Genomic DNA, 18530 nt, shown 5'->3' on the forward strand with positions numbered 1-18530 from the left:
AATTTTCTTGACAGTTGTAAAAAACGTCAAGAATTGTTAACGTTGACAGTTTATAACCGTCAAGTATTCAATTATTCATGACAGTTTAGAACCGTCAAGATTATAAGTTTTAATGTCAGTTTAGAACCGTCAAGAATGTCACTATGAATGACAAAAACCGTCAACAATACGAATGTTCATGACATTTTAAAACCGTCAAGAATGATTTTTCATGACATTTAATAACCGTCAAGAAAGTGATTGTTTATGACATTTTGTAACCGTCAAAAGTATTATTTTTCATGACATTTGGGAACCGTCAAGAGTGCTTTTTAATGACATTTTGGAACCGTCAAGAATTTCGTTGTTTATGATATTTGCAAACCGTCAAGAAATTTTCCATTTTTTTAATTGTAATTTATTTATATTTTTGTTCCTATATTATGCTCCCATTGGTCCAAGAATTCAACTACATATAAACGATAAATATACATCAAATATAGTTTTAAAACTCAAACATAAATATGCACTAGAACAATTCCAAAACTTTAACATATATTAACATTTTACCATATATGTATTAACATTTTGAAAACTTTACATATTTGTTCAATATTGTCATATACAAAACATTACTTCTATCAACCCAACTCAATGACCTTGAATGAAACTTGGCTTCAAATAAACTTGCATTCTGCATCCTCTACTACCTCCAATTCATGAGCTAAAATAAGTACCACCAACAGTAGAGCCAATCTACAAGAAGTAGATAACATCACAACAACAAAGTATGTTCAAAACTTATTCAGTCAAAGAAATCAACTAACAACTATTAAGAGTAAGCTGATCATACTACACAAATAAAATCACAGTTTCTATTCTCCAACAACCATAATGAATGAACTTTGTAGAGTAATCTAGAGATTTTCAATGGTATTCAGAATCGAAGGTTGTAGAGTAATCTAGAGATTTTCAATGATAATTAAGAATCGAAGGTTGAAATTCATAATAATCAAAAGATTAAAAGGAAAAATAATGCCTTTAAATCACATCAATGGCTATACTCTCTGTGAATGAACTTTGTAGAGTAATCTAGAGATTTTCAATGGTATTTAGATGGAATCTAACTAATATCAACATTGCTTGTTTTTCAATTATTCATTTTCAACATAATCTCAAGTGGACACAACAAAAAAGTGATTCCAATTTTCAACATGCCTTATAGAGGTTTACTATACTACAACCATGCCTTATATTGAACTAAAAAGGGTTGAATCACATTAGTACCTTGAAAAGTTGGCGGCAAGGACCCTAGTGTGAGTGTTTCAAATTCAACAGAATCGATCTTAAATTTGGGAATTTGCTCTGCATTTATAGGTTAGGTAATATTTCTTGTTGTTTTGCATATTGTCTGTGTCAAGAAAAAACAAAAAAAAATTATAAACAAATGCATAAGAAATGGAGAAGCTACAAAAAGAGGGGGGAAATAAAAAAGGAAAGGGCAAATAAAATATGTGGCAGCGTGACCGGTGGAATTAACATAGTTAACCAACAAAAAAGTTGATAGAATGACTTAAGAATGGATACTGCTGATGAAACAGATAAACCTTATCAAGATAGGGCCACATATATTCAATAATCATAAGAAAGTCTAACACAAAAAAATTAAACAATATGGAAAGTACTTACATTATCAACGACCTATTTTTATGTTAGACGCGTCCATCACTATCGATTCAAGCAGAAAAGAAGTTAGTTAAACTTTGAAACTACTCAAAGAAAACAAGTATTAAACAAAGAAGAGTCCTGGTAATATATGAAAGAGCAATAACGAACAAGGACGTCAAGTACAAACATGCGTCCATCTGATACTATTTTTTAAGAATAATATTTTTTAAAAAAGATTGTAAGAAATATGGTACTCATAAAAGATAAGACACAAATGAGAGTGAAACTGAAGCTATTGTAAAAAATAGGGTGGTTTTTGATCTGAAGGAAGTACACGACTTCCATTAATTCAATCATACCTTACTTCGCTGAAGACTGGGTCAAATGATGTGACTAGATTAAAGGAAGTCGTGTATGTACACGACTTCCTTTAAAAAAACTAATCCCCAAATTAAACTATTATTTAAAGTATAAATTATAGTTATTTGAACATTGGACTCTTGACGAGTATTCCTACTTATCACATAATTTTGTCTTGATGCAACATATTTGGTCATACATTTTTTAGCTATTTAAGTTGAACAAATTTAGGGGGGAAAAAAGAGAGAGAGAAAATTGTACATCTTTAGTTGACTTTTTTGGGAAATTGACAAAACTAGCATAATTTTGGTTTTATATTTTAAAAGTAGCACAGTTTTAGAAATTCGTACTTTTATTTTTCTCGGTCATTCTCGATCGAGATTAGCCTTAAGATTTTTTGCAAATAAAAAAAACGCTTTCATGGAAATTTCTCGATCCCACTCAACCGAGTGCATCACCAAGATTGTTCGTTTTTTATTATAATTTTGAAAATAAAGGGATGTATCAAATGACCAAAATACCCCTAGAACCCCAACCGTTTGATATTCTCACAACCTAAACCTTAAACACTTTTGTTTTTCATTTCGCTCAAGAACTAAGCAAGAGCACTCCCAAAATCTTTTGAATTTCCTTGATTCTTGCTTCCCCAAATTTGAACAAGTCATCCTCAAACTCAAATTGGTCAAGGTGAATTACTTTGAACGATTCTATAGTTTAGGTTTTACTTTTTAGTTTTTTTAGTTTGAAATTTGAGGTGGATGGAAAACTCTGTAGTTTTGGTGTTCCGATATGGTTATTGGTAAGTTAATCTAGGCTGATGTTATTGTTTTTCCTAAACTCCTTCAATGAATCTCGACGATTTCATGTTGGGTCCGTGCAGATGATGAATCTCAACCGAGATCTATGAAATTACTTTAAGATTCATTGAAAAAGTCCCGATATCAGATAAGTTTCACATGCATTTTGTAGGGTAATTTTGGGGTCAATTTTGTCTGAGATTGGATCGAGATTACCACATAGAATGCATGCAAAAACCTAATCCTTTGGCATTCTGGTGCAATGTTGCCCAAGTTCTATTGCTTATTCATGTTTTCTTGACTGAAAATGCCTTGAGATTGACCCGCGATTTATTACAAGATATTCATTTACGCATGTTTTTTTTTCTTGCATATGCCTCTTGTCACAAAGATAAATTCTAAGAACTTTTTCTGAGCTAACCTTACATGTTGTTTGCACTTAGCAAATATAGTGTCGAACATAAAAAACAAGCTTACACCGAAACAAGTACACATGTTTAGGAAAATGATATTTGGTTATTTCTTAGATGTAAAGTTGGTTTTCAATGGACAACTCTTCCCCTACATCTTCTTGAGAGAGGTTGAAGACCAATGAGAGGACATTATCTTATTTAAAGTACTTGGCCAAAAGGTCTCTTTTTGATGGGAGGACTTTGATGCAATCATAGGGTTGGGGGCTAGGCCGAGTTGTTCCGTGCAGTTTGAAGAGGATAAAGCTCAGAGGTTAAGATGCCTCTACCTTGGCGATCGGTCTAACATGAATGGGATTGAAGTTGGACAAAGATTACTAACCCTAAACTTTGAGAGTGACGAGGATGTCATGAAGATGTCACTCTTCTACTTCATTGAGTTAGCCATGATGGAGAGGGAGAGGAGGCAACACATGGATTGGGACCATGTTAGGCCTTATCAACGACCTTAAGGACTTTGTGAGCTACGGTTGGGATGAGCCGATATGGATCAAGATCCTATATAACTTAAAAGGGGAATTGAGGAGGAAGGTGTGCATGCATAAAAAGAAGCCCCCGAATAAAAAGACCCTAGAGTCCTATAAGCTATATGGCTTCTCATTTGCCTTCCAAGTTAGTAACACAATCTTGCTTATTATGTTTTGTTTAGTTATATGTCTTGTGATTGTTGTTCTTTTGTTAACATTATTCTTGCTTATTTAGGTTTGGGAATACAAGATAATGTCATCCATAAGTGGGCAAGTAGCCAATAAGGTTCACATGATGCAATACTACGCATCATGTGATGGAGTTCCACTTATTCACCTGGGTTGAAGGTGATTGGCACAAGTCTTTGAGTCTCAAACGGTAAGTCTATATTTCTTTTGTTATCCACCATCACATGATGTTTTAGGATTTAATTATTGATAGTTGTTGTTTGATGTTCCAAATTCAGGCCTAAATACAAGTTATTCAATCCACAGAAGAGGAGCTTGCATACCTAGATCGGGTTCTCAACATCCCTTCTATGGAAGGTTCGAGGTATCCCTGATGCTCCTCTTCGAGACAATCCCTCTTCCCATCTTCATGGCCAACATCAACTTCAATTTTCCACCCATCCTTTTGCCCAGCATCAAGCTTCACAACACGCCCATCCTTGTGAGCATGAGGATAACCCCGAGGCTTAGCTTTGGACATTAGTGGCCATTCTTCGATATGTCTAGAGCCAGCTGAGGTGGAGGTGAGTTTGGGCCGCTCTGACTCTAAGCTCGATGATATAAAGTTAAAGTTGGATCACATGGACTATAGATTGGATCGCATGGACTCCATATTTACGGCTTAGTTATCACCATAAAGGACTTACTAATGGTATTAGTAGCAGTATGTTGTTTAATATTGTTTTTCCCTTTTGTTTTATTTAATAAATTAATTAATGTTTGCCATAATTTTCTGTTTCTTTTGGAGTGTGTCTCATAATACTCAGTCAACATTTAGAGACATCAATGATGACGAGAACTACGAAGAAGGAAGCGGTGAGGATAAGGGTACAAACGAGGACCACGATCCCGCTATGGTCCTAGACCTAAATGCTGATAGAAACGATATTGAAGCTGGTCAAGAAGAAGAATTCGCAGACTCGATGGTAAATGCATCAGAGGTCCCCATTGAAGATGTTGGGGTCTTCGTTATGCCCATGGATTGTAGCGATGTTGAAGATGGTGTGCCACCTTTTCAATCCTTCCATCTAACGAACTACAATTCAAAGAGTTGTGTTTCAACATACAAAGCCTTACCACTTCTACCATGATCAAACCATCATAGATAAAGATGAGGTATGTAAAGTTATTGAAGGCCTTTAATGCGGTTCATCTTTAATGACGGTGGACAACCGACATTAAAGATGACTTTAATTTTTTTAACCAACATTAAAGCTGTCTTTAATGCCGTTTTTAAACCGACATTAAAGTTGTCTTTAATGTCGCTTATGATACATCTTTAATGTCGTTTTTCCACCGACATTAAAGTGGTCTTTAATTTTTTTTAACCGACATTAAAGATGTCTTTAATGTCGTTTTTAAATCGACGTTAAAGTCACATTTAATGTCGTATTTACAATAGTTTTTATGACGACAAAATCGACATTATTTGACTCGAATTACGTTCGAAAATGTTCGTCATCGTATATTGTAAAAAATAAAAAAAAATGGCTTGCACGTTGGCTATAATGCCTACTACTCAATGCCTTATAATTAGTTCACCTACAATGCACACAATAATACCTAAAATTCCAACATACACTTCCATATAGAACTACAACAAATACACATCATCCAACACCTACATATAATCACATATCAATAAACACAACTATATTCAACACTATAAGTCCAACTACTCCAAATCCTCCAATATATCCACTTCTATATATAATCACACATATCAAACAACACATCCTGCCCTCCATGGAAAACCAATAATAAACACCTACAATGCATAAGATCCAACACTAAAATACGAGCACACTTTTCCACACTTCCATATAGTACTACAGCAAATACAATCATCCAACACCTAAAATATCAGCACACCTTTCCACCCTTCTATATAGTACTACAACAAATAAAATCATCCAACTCCTATATATAATCACATATTTAAATAAACAACCAACAACTGTAAGTGAAAACTAAAAAATATAAAGATAATATATAAGATCGTGATTAATAAACAATGTATATACAATAGAAAGTTCCTTCACTAACTAAAGTATACGTACAAACTATCAAACAAACAACAATTAGTATGGGACCACCTGCCCTTCAAAAAACTATAGGACTGCCCATCCCTACAAAAACTTAACTCGACCAACTACTAACCTAACTACAAAAATCAACTACTAACTTAACTCGACCAAAAAACATATTTAAAAGCTTACACAAATCTGCTAACAAAAGCTGCCCATTCAGTTTGAATCTCGTCAATCTCCTCTTGTCTATATGCATTTTTGGTATTGAACTACACACAAAGAGAAAGATATAGAAAGTATGAGTTTAGATCATAAATTGTAATATGTAAAAAGTTAAAGTAGAAACTTACAAGGCTAGTAATAGGAAACTTACAAGGCTAGTAATAGAAGTACTAGAATTATGCACTATCTCATGTATGTACTTTTGCACGTAGTACCCACACCCTACAGAATCCAATTGACGAGGGCACTGCATGTATATAAATTGAATACAAATTAATCTTATGTTTCATAAAAAATAATTACGTGTAAATGCAAATTACCTTTACAGGTCTCCATTTTGGAGTTGATCGATAGCGTTGTAGATCGTGTTTCGCTTGCCATGTCTTCAACCCTTTAAATTTTTTGAAACATTAGAAGACAATAAAGTTAAATAAGAAGTAATAAAGCGAATTCACTTACACATTTATGATTCCATGAATGTCTTCATTGACTTTACTTCGAAGAGAGTCCAAAACATAAACGCAATTTTCACGAAGATCGATAACATGCAACATCCAATGAAAACTACAATAAACAACATCTTCAATGTGAGTACACATTTAAGCTCAATGAAAATTTATTAATGTGTTTCTCTTCTTTATTTACCCGGTATTATATGGAATTAGCACTTTCTGTTCCAAGTTAACTGCTTCTAGCTGGTTGGCTAAATTTTTGGATCGAAGATCACGATCTTTGATATGCGACGATATTTTTGATTGGTCAATAACAAAAAAATTCCTTGCACAGTCACATTTATCCCAAAGACATCTAAGTAAAAGCAACCATAGTTAAAATATCAGCAAACGAACTACAATAGTGGTATTGGAGATAAAGATGAGTATAAGTTATCTTATACTTACGTAATATACGCTAGTAAACACATATAGCTGATTTCAACCATGCCGCAGTAATGCAACAAATCTTCACGAGCTAAATAAACAAATTTATCACTTCCAGATATTAGCTCGTTCATTGGGATGCGAATCATGTCTACATCCTTCATGTTGTTCACGGCATGTCTATTTAAAAGCTTAATCATCCCGTTAACGTCAGTATAATTTGAAGAGTATACGACATCCTTCCTAGTTGAATGCTCCTATCACAACCAAGGTTCTAAATTCAAAATGCATATACAAATAAAATCAAAATTTAAATAGTAAAAAAAGATCACACTTGTTTGTCATTGATCATAGAAACAAGCCGACGAGGCCATTCTATAATGTTACCCAATGCTTGATTTAAAGTCTCTATCTTTCCCTTCACTGGATTGGGTATAGTCAAATTTTCTCCCGTAACCACGTCTACTAGAACTTTAACATTGGGACATCCAATGTTATCCTCAACTATCGTGGCTACTGCAAGAATATTATTAATGGATCCTATAGACAATTGGCATGGTGTTCCCTTTACAAATATTAAAAGCATAGTTAAGAACAATTGATCCTATATCGTTAAAAAACTAAAAGTGACAACAAAGTCAATTACCTCCACTCCTTTGTTGCTAGGTGTGTCCTCATCGGCATCAAGATCTATATTAATACTTCCAATGGATGACCTCGAGTGATTACTTCTCTTCTTGTCACTTTTGCATCTCGAGTCATCCTCTTCTTTATGACATATTTTGACTTGTGGAGTTATCATTTTCTCCTTCCCTTTTACTGTGTTGAAATATTGTGATTGAGAGACAAAACCACCCACGCCTCTTACACGTCCACCGTGCTCCTTGGAACCCAATGCGTCAGTCAAGATGTCCTCATTTTTATTTGTTGCAACTAATTCATCCTATAAAACAATACAAGTATTTTCATCATCAGTTAGGTTAACAAAAGATTATGTATTGTAATCATAAGTATACTTACAATCCAAGAGGCACAATCTCGAGTAGCATCATCAAAATAATCATTATTTCTTCCTTTTCGTGCTTCTTTTCAAAGAGTTGAACGATAGGAAACATCATGCGTTATTTTCTACAACAAAAGATAGATATTTAATTAACAACAACATATTAAGATAAATTCTTCAATTTAATTAGAAATACTCACTAGTTCATCGGCAAGATTAGCATATCCCTTACGTGACAGGTGGTGATTGTATACGCATTTTGACCTTCTTTCCCTTTGAATACGACTATAATCCTGTACAACATAGTAGTTTGTCGGTAGATATCAAAACAAAATTAAAGTGAAAATGTAAACTTATTTACCTCCCATTCTTCACTTAGTCTAGCATCCACAAACGATTTCCAATCTTCTTGATTTATATGAGAATAGATTTTGGGAGAAAACTGCAAGAGTGATGGTTGATCCTTAGACGAAAGTATATACTTCTAAGTTAACGTGGTCTTGAACGTTCTAAACTTTCTTGATGCAGACATAAGTATAGAATGTTTAGCATTGGGTTGTAAATCAAACGACATCTACACAAAAAAAAAAACTTAGTTAAACTTACAGTGTAAAGCAAACTACATTATATGAAAAACATAATAATAGAACTCATACCGATATACAATCATAGATTTTATCTTTTAGCTCATTCGAAACTTCTTTCCAAGAGTTGTATGTGATAGGAATCTGTTCCCGAACGCACACACCAATGTAACTTTGCATTTTCTTAGACGTGGCTCCAACAGGTTGTCTGTGTTCATTAAATTGAATGGGCAACTTTTGCCCAGAATTTCTCACTAAGGCCAACTCAAAGATAGTAGTTGGCCCATGTGGAACAAATGATTTCTTTCTTACTTCTGAAAGCATTTCTCTTTCATCCTCACTGCTATCCTCCATCTATGAATCTGCAAAAAACGGAAATACATTAGTAAGCAAAGTGAACATACATAAGCATAACAATTATGTTACGAACTTAAACATAAATACATTATAAAGCAAAGTAATGACATACCATAAATATAGCAGTTATATTACAAACTTTAAACATAAATACATTATAAAGCAAAGTAATAAGATACCATAAGCATATCAATTATATTACGAACTCTAAACATAAATACATTATAAAGCAAAGTAATGACATACCCTTCTCTACCCATCTACCCTCACAATCATGTCTAATATAAGTTGAATTTGTATCATCAGTCTCATTAGGTGTATCAACATTGGGCATCCTTTTAATGGTTTCATAACCACACTCTTGAAGCATATCTCCTATTTCATCTTCAAAGAAATCTTCTTCAATAGTTCTTTGTGGAGATGTTAAAACCACCGACCATTCAGGATTTGTAGAATCTTGGACATAGAATACTTGTTTTGCTTGAGTGGCTAAAATAAATGAGTCTGATTTATGTCCAATACGTTTAAGATCCACGATGGTAAAACCCAAGCTCGTCCACTTTGACTCCACTTCTATTGTCAACCCAATCACACTTAAATAAAATAAAAGATAATTGATGGTAATTAATCTCCCATATCTCTAATATTACACCATAAAACGTCATATCTGACATGACAGGGTTTTTGTCCTTAGAACTAGAGACTTGCATCGTAGTAGCTGTTATACTAAGTCCACTATTTTGAACTCTCCTAATATCCTCACGCCTTTTTGTGTGATAATAATAGCCATTAATTATGTAACCAAAATAAGTGGCCACATCTGGAGAAGGTCTGTGAGCTATCCATCTTAAAGAAGGCATGATTGAATTTTTAGGTGCTTCGAGAGCAAGTGCAACCTACACAATATATTGGATTTAGTTAGATCCAAAACAAACATAAAAGAGTATGATTATAGTGATTACCCGTGTGGACAGCCACCGACTGAATGAGCGATTATGCTCTTCTTGAATCCACTTTTACTTCGAGCTTTACCAGAGTTAAGCTTACGCAAACTCTCCATATGTTGTCTGTCATAAATGACAAGTTATTAAGTAATTACATAACCAACTTATATAGAATGAGAATAGATAGGATTTAGCACGTACTCGACGTATGGTAGAACTTCATTTACATTTTGAATGACATAAAGATGAGATTGATCTAACTGCTCCTTACTCAGTCTGATAAAAGAAGAAGCTGATAATGCTCTATCCATGTTTGAATTCTTTTTTATTACAGATGAGTTAAGTCCAATAGAACTAACTCCAGCAATAAATTCAGAACAGAACTCATAGCCTCTTCAACAATATAATTTTCTACCATACATCCTTCTGGTCGATTTCTATTTCGCACATAAGTTTTTAGGACTTTCATATATCGTTCAAAAGGATACATCCACCTTAGATGAACAGGTCTACAAAACTCAATTTCTCTTACGAGATGCACTACAAGGTGTACCATTATAGTGAAAAATGATGGTGGAAAATACTTCTCCAATAGACATAAAGTGACAACTACATCTTCTTGCATTCCTTTCAATTGTGATGTATCAATTGTCTTCTTACATATAGCATTAAAGAAGAAGCATAACCGAATAATTGCAAGTCTTACATGTTTCAGTAGGATACCACAAATTGCCACAGGTAGCAATTGTTGTATAAAAACGTGATGGTCATGCGACTTAAGTCCATACAATTTCAAATCTGTGAGTGATACTAAACTTTGAATGTTCGATGAATAACCTTCTGGTACTTTCAGTTCAGATAGTGTCTTACAAAAACTCAACTTCTCTACTCGAGATAATTTATAACATGCCGGGGGTAAAAAGATCTTTTTCTCCCCTATTTGAGGGGCTAGCTCTGATCTAATGTTCAATTCAACCAAATCTAATCGACTTTTTACTCCATCTTTGGTTTTACCAAGAATATCAAGCAATGTGCCAATGAGATTTGCACAAACATTCTTTTCAATGTGCATCACGTCTAAACAATGTCGCACATCAAGAAACTTCCAATATTCTAATTAAAAAAAATAGATTTTTTCTTCCAATAAGTTTCTGAAGAACTCATTTCACTGTTCTTTTCGTTGATAGTTCTCTTACCAAATGAGTGTTTGTACTTACTTGTTTGTATGAAAAGTTCTTACCTACTCAATGGTTCTGGAGCCAATTCTAATTCTTGTGCACCATTGAAAACTTTCTTTTGTTTCCTATATGGATGATGACGTGGTAGAAACTTGTGATGCCCAATATATGTCATCTTCCTTCCTTTTGGCAAATAAATGGATGAAGTTTTCTCCCCACAAATTGGACATGCATGATATCCTTTGACTGTACAACCACACAAGTTGCCATACGCAGAAAAATCATTAATGGTCCATAATAAAATAGCTTTTAGCCTGAAACATTGATCTTGATATGCATCGTAACATTTCACCCCATCATGCCAAAGTATTTTCAAATCATCAACTAACGGAGCTAAATAAACATCTATTTCATTTCCCGATTGTTTGGGACCAGATATTAGTGTGGTCAACACAAAAATTTTTTGCTTCATACACAACCATGGAGGTAAGTTGTATGTCACTAACATTACTGGCCAACAACTATATCTACAGCTAAGATCTCCATGCGGATTTACCCCATCTGTGGAAAGAGCAAGACGTAGATTTCTAGGTTCTGACCCAAACTCTGGCCATAAATTGTCTATTTTTTTCCATGATAATGCATCTTTTGGATGTTGTAATAGATCATTCACTTCTCTTTTTCTGGCATGCCACGTCAATAATTTTGATGTTTCTTTGCTTCGAAACATTCTTTCAAATCTTGGAATTGGGGAGAAATACCACATGACTTTCACTGGAACATTCTTAACCTCCTTCTTTGAATTTTTAGGAATCTTCCATCTTGACATACCACAAGAGGGGTATACATTTGCATCAGACAGTTCTTTCCTAAACAAGCAACAATCATTCCTACAGGCATGAATCTTTTCGTACTTCATTCCAAGAGTACACAATCTTTTTTGCTTCATAAGTAGAAGTAGGGCATTCGTTGGGAGTAGGTAAGATGTCATAAATTAATTGTAACAACTCAGTGAAACTCTTACCACTCCATCCAAATTTAGCTTTCAAATTATATAACTTTATCAACGTAGATATTTTGGTAAAATTCGTATAATTAGGATATAATGGTTTCTTGGCATCATCTACTAGTTCCTCAAATTTTCTGACTTGTCATTAAAATAATTATGTGCAGCCTCTAAATTCCAATTGTGTCATCAACATCATCCTCGTCAATATCTTCTTTTACACTACTAAAGACACTTTCATTATTTCTCTTTATTGGTAGTGATTCACCATGAAAAATCCATTCTTGATAACTCTGATCAGTGCCGTTAAAAAACAAGTGATCTCTAATTGTATTCACATCTAAAGTTTTGCATTCACGCATTTTAAACAAGGACAGGCCATGACATTCGACGTCTTTGAATGCTTCAACCCATTTTTAATAAACATCTCAACCCCATAAGCATACTCAGATGACTTTCTATTCTTTTGCATCCACGACTTATCCATATTATATAAGATGCAATTTAATCTACAAAAAAAATCGAGAAAACAACGAAATTAAGTAAACTTAAACTGAACCCACATTCCAAAAACTAATAAGTTCTATATAACCCAAACCAAAAGTCTCTATATTATACACTCAAACAACTACAAAACTCAACTATGGGATAGAATAGTACGGGAAGAAAAAGAGTATATGAATGAAAACTCAACTATGGGATCGATACAATATAATGCATAAGGTCCGAAACAATATATATAACAACTTCATGGAACCACACCCCACCACTTGCCATGCACACATGATAATAAATCCCTAAAAACACTAAAAAACACTACACAAAACCAATGAATTCTATCCAATGAATTAGGAAACAAAACCTAAAAACATTAAAAAAAAAACTTTATAACAAACATGAACATTACACAAAACCAAAAGAAAAACTTACATTTAACTTCTTTTGTCTACCAACACGAAAACCACAAAGAAAAATCAAGATTTTTCTTCCTTGATAGCCAAACAGAAACTTCCCCAAAAACCACTTCACACCCTAACAGAGGAAAAATCTGAAGGAATTAAATCAACAAACAATTTAATGATGTGAAGAAGAAGAGCAAAGTGTTTATTTACGAGCAATGTAGGGACAAAAAAGGAATGTACTAATTCTTCCCCTTCTAATATAGTATAAGTAATTTAAGTAAAATTTCAAGTGTAGTCCCTCAATTTTAAGGGTTATCTATAGATTTATTATACTTTTGATTTTGTGCCAAATAGGTAACGAACATATTTGACATATATAAAACTCTAATGGATATATTATACACAAAATTAAACAATAAATAAGCTACTAATCGATTAACATTAAGTTATGACTACCAAGTTTAACTAAAAATTTAATGAAAAAATTCTAAGTTTCTAAACTTTTAATTCATTCCTCCACGAAATTTATCAAAATATTTGATTTTTTAAACTTTATTTTATGAATTTATGAGAAGATACTAAAATGTCTCTTTCTCCTAACGCCAAAAGTCAGAACTAATGGATATGTTATACACAAAATTAAACAATAAATAAGCAACTAATCGATTAACATTAAGTTATGACTACCAAGTTTAACTTAAAATTTAATGAAAAAAGTCCAAGTTTCTAAACTTTTAATTCATACCTCTATGGAATTTATCAAAATATTTGATTTTTTAAACTTTATTTTATGTATTTATGAGAAGATACTAAAATGTCTCTTTCTCCTAACACCAAAAGTCAGAAGTTAAATAGATCCTAGGCAGAATAATTGGTAGAACAGGAATGAACTAGATGCATTTGTTATCTCATTTGGAGGTGGGGAGGGCATATTTTAATTCATTATTCAGTATATAAAAAGTAGACATTTAGACAAGAATATGAAAAGAAAAGGAGGAATAGAAAGGAGGAAGTTTTTATGATAAAAATTAAGGATGTGTTTACTTAATTTGTTAATTCTTTTCTTGAATCACAGTTGCATTAACTATAAGCTGTGGTCAGTTGAGATTAGCTAGTCAAGTTGAGATTAGCTCAATGGCAATTCGAACATACATCCCTTTACAACAGAAAGAATATGATAAAACCATTATTTTATTTATTGTTTTTGAAAGTCTGAAAATGAAAAGTCAAAAACTTAAAATTAAATCTAATTGTTTCCAAAATAACGTTTCTCTCAAAAACTAGAAACAAGAAATAAAAACGAAAAACATTGCTGAGCAACACCAAACTAGTGAGGTCATGAGAAGTTAGCAGTTAGCAGTATATATGTAAATCAGGAATATCAAAACTGGAATCAAATAAAAGAGCAATAAACCAATCCAAACAATTTTGTTCTATAAAGACTAGGAGAAAAAAACCTATCCAATTACCCTGACCCCTACGTAGCGGTCGAGCAACTTCATTCTAAAATGAAAAACAAGAACTTCAAACAAAAATATCCTAAAGCATCAATTCAAATGCAAAAATAAGCCTAAAACCAATCTGGTGGAAGAAGTTTTTAAGAAAACTAGACTTGTTTTGATTCAAAGAAGCTCCAATTCAGAGTCACTTGATTGAATTGTTTGATCAGAATCCTTTCATCATGTTCATTTTCTTCTTTTGCTTTCAATTTTTCAGGCTGAAAAGGAAACGGATGAAGTCTATGCTCAAATCACTTTATACCCAGAGGCTGATTATGCATATATTTTTACTTCTTAGCATTAATCCTTCTTCTATTCCTTTTCTTTCTTAGCCATCCATCCATCCATCCTCCAATCCCATTTTCTGAAACTTCCTAACAACTTACACCCCTCTTCTCTTCAATATATATATAAACCCAAACCAACTTCCTCCTTTTCCCAAATCAGGTCACCCTTGATATATCCCATTCCATTGATATACAACTCATAAACTAGTACATTGAAAGAAGTGTATGCACATTCATCAATATATGTTCAGTTCAACAATAAACTCAAAGATAATACAACAAGCATAAGGCTCCATTCGGTTTAAATTAATTATACAGTGATGGAAGGACATACCTACAGTTTTAGGTACAATCTGCCCATATAATCCAATCATGATTCTACCTACAAAGAGAGAAAACAGAAAGGATTTAGAAGTATTAATCATGCCCACAGATACTCAAATACTGAAATAACTCATGTTGAATTTTGAACAAAACCCAAACTTAGTCCTCATCAGAATGAAATAACCGAACCACTAAACGCAAGATAGCAAGATAAATACTGTCCACAGATACTCAAATACTGAAACAAATTGAATTTTGAGATTGATGGATGGTTTACAGTCTAAATGGAAATAAAAAAACATGCAGCTTAAACCCCAAATTAAAAAAATCGCTACCACTTGAAAGAAGATGGAAATTACCGTTGTTGTGAATGTGAGAGGGAGAATGAGAATGTGAGAGGAAGACGCAGACGAGTTTGGAGAGAAATGCGGCCGAATTTGTTTTCAAGGGTGGGCGCAACCTGCCACATCTACTTCATCTTCTAGTTCGTTACTTTCAAGTCGAGTAAAAATAATGTCATGTCATTTTACTTTTAATGAACCCTCCGTATTTATTGAAACGAACATCTTCTTTTTCATTCTTGATGTAATTGCACTACGGATTTTCTTGTACCTTATCACTAAGCTATATTTACTTGAGACGAATATGGGAGGTTTCTTTTGGCTTCTTGTTATTGACACGCTTAACCTTTTAAAGGCAGATTCTCTTGTGACCGGAGTTGGGCTTGTAGATTATACTTTTTTTAGGTTTTTTTTAGCCTATGAAAAGCAAAAAGTTGTGTGAAACCAGAAGTTGAACCTTGGTTTTTGTCCTCAACCATCGATGTACTCAACCTCGTGCAGCAAGAGAAGTAACGTAATTAAAAACATTTTTTTTTGCTTCTGTTTTGTTTGCTTTCTTCAACTATATTGTGGCATGTATTAGCAACTTTTACTTTTCCTTTACCAGATATTCGAATCAACTTGGAAGACTTATATCCAACTCTATATCTCGAATTAGGTACAAAATATCCTTGTTTTTTAGGCTTATTTTGTGTAAGGGAAAGTCCAGGCCTTTCATCGAATATTTTCTCGCTTTTAAGCTCAATATGAGTTGTAAAGTCGTAGCCCGGCTTTGCCATCAACTTATATGCCTTTAGGCCAAACCCCTCCACTGTTCATTTTTTTGGCAGGAATGCTTCTAGGCCCTCTTTCGCAATTCTTTTCAACTCTCCTTTATCCATCTTAGTAAGTGGTGTGGTGAAACTTTCCTTCAATATCTCGATGCTTCTGACCATAAGGTTTTTCAAACATTCAGCAAATGGTGATTCTTCCTTCTTACGTCGAGATAAAGGAATATAGCGTAAAATAAGGAGTTTTGAGACTTTTTCTTATTGGATTTCCATTTTTCATTCTCGGGCACTTCAGCTTGGGTCATTGGTTCATCATTCTCTCGACCATTGAGTGCATCCCTTTCATTTGACTTCTTTGTTGTGATCGTTCTTTGCTCAAGCTTATAAGTGCCTTTAGCCATGGGAACTTCAGTTGATATGACTTCACTTACATCATCACTTCTTGTGTAAAATTTTACATCAGCAAAGTGAGACTCAACCTTAGAGAAAGGCTTAGTGTCCGCATCAACTTTTCTAATTCTTAGTTTATAAAATTTAAAACATTGGTGGAGTGTAGAGGTTACTACTTCATTTTCATGAATCCACGGACGCCTTAATAACAACTTATAAGTGGTCCTTGAATTGATCACATGAAATATTGTGCTTCCCTGTAAATCCTTTATGGCGATCTCCACACGAACAGTGTCTATCGCCCGTCGTGCTCCTTGATTAAAGCCTTGAATCACCAGTTTACTGCTTGATGACTCTTCAATTGAGATACCCAATTGATTCATGGTTGACTTTGGCAGACCATTGACGGTAGAACCATTATCGATGAGAATTCGATTGATCTTTTACTCCCGAACATACATTGACACAAATAAAGGTTTGTTATAAAGTTTTAACCCAAGTAGTAAATCCTCAGCACTGAGGGGCCGTTTGGGAAAGGATTATGATAATCCTTGGGTTACGAAAAAGGTTGAGTTATGATAAGATGTGTTTGGGGGAAGGCTTATGGAGAAAGTGTTATGATAAGATGTGTTTGAGGGAAGGGTTATGTGGGAAGGGTTATAAGGTGGTTATGGTAAGATGTGTTTAGGGGAAGGTTATGTGGGAAGGATTATGAGTATAAAAATTATAAATGAGAAAAATTGAGAAAAAATTAAAATTAACAAAACTCATAAGTATAGAAATTATAAATGAGAAAAAGAATGAATTAAGTAGTATTTAAACTTAAATGGGTTAATTATAAATAAGAAAGGGTTAAGAAAGGTTTGAGGAAAGGTTGAAAGCGAGGTTAGGGGGTTGAGAAAAGGTTATGATAACCCTTCCCCCAAATGTAGGTTGGGTTATATAACTCTTTCCTCCCTAACCCTTTCCTTCCCTCAAACACCCCGTAGATGATATTGATATACAACAAGAATCACATGCCTTCGCTGGTGATGTAAAAACAGTCAAAATATTATCATTTTTTAATATCTCGATAATTATATCCTTAACTTCTCGTGGAGTGACAACAAATCATTTATGCCTAAAGAAAGCAATTCCTCTCGCTTGACTGCTGCCTCTAAAAAACTTAAAGGAGAAGCGTCATCCTCAGTCGTATTGATAGCATGACAGGAAACGATCTCAATTGGAAAGTCTTCAGGGAAGAAATCTTTTAGAGTTATTGGTTGTCGTAGTCGAGGAAGCTCCCCACTTTCTTTAGTGATTGGCTGAAACTTTCTCGCGTTCTTTCTTACCTTTCTTTTTTAAGACCTACCCTTTCTCTTATATTCTCGGTACGAATGAGATTCTTGTTGAGGAAAATTTTGTTTATGCTTCTTTCAATGCGTTACTAACGTCTATCCCTCATCAATATCCTCCACCTGCTTTTCTTCTTTAGAGTAAATAGTTTGGAGGTCATTATTTTGTAAGGCCTCCAATGAAGAATATATAAGAATAGGCTCCAGAGATCAAAATTGGATCAGACTCCTTGTAGCAGGTAATCGACCATCTAGATGAATCATTACCGTGGCATGATTTGTTTGTGCCACATCATCAAGATATAGCTCAATCTTTTTGTCTAGAGCTAATTTCAGAATCAACTCTTTCAATACAAAGCATTTTTCTGCGGGATCGCTAATGACCCGATGATATTTGTAGTAATTGGGATCATTTACCCTCCCTATTTCTGCAGGTCATTTACATTCTGGAAGTTAAATGAGTTGTTTTTCCAGTAGTTGCTTTAATACGTCAGGTAGGTCAGAGCCTGGAA

At 33.8% G+C, this 18530-nt stretch overlaps 1 long non-coding RNA gene across 1 annotated transcript; it reads right to left on the minus strand.

The window, feature by feature from the left end:
- Nucleotides 1-517: 517 nt before the first annotated feature.
- On the minus strand, nucleotides 518-1800 carry LOC127148801 (uncharacterized). The gene is made up of 2 exons (XR_007819932.1): nucleotides 1267-1800; nucleotides 518-735 (listed from the first exon to the last, which is right to left on the minus strand). It is a non-coding gene; the product is annotated as an uncharacterized LOC127148801 (long non-coding RNA).
- Between the last annotated feature and the right edge of the window lie 16730 nt (nucleotides 1801-18530).

This window comes from Cucumis melo, chromosome 4 (genome assembly GCF_025177605.1).
Source record: "Cucumis melo cultivar AY chromosome 4, USDA_Cmelo_AY_1.0, whole genome shotgun sequence".
Taxonomy (NCBI): domain Eukaryota; kingdom Viridiplantae; phylum Streptophyta; class Magnoliopsida; order Cucurbitales; family Cucurbitaceae; genus Cucumis; species Cucumis melo.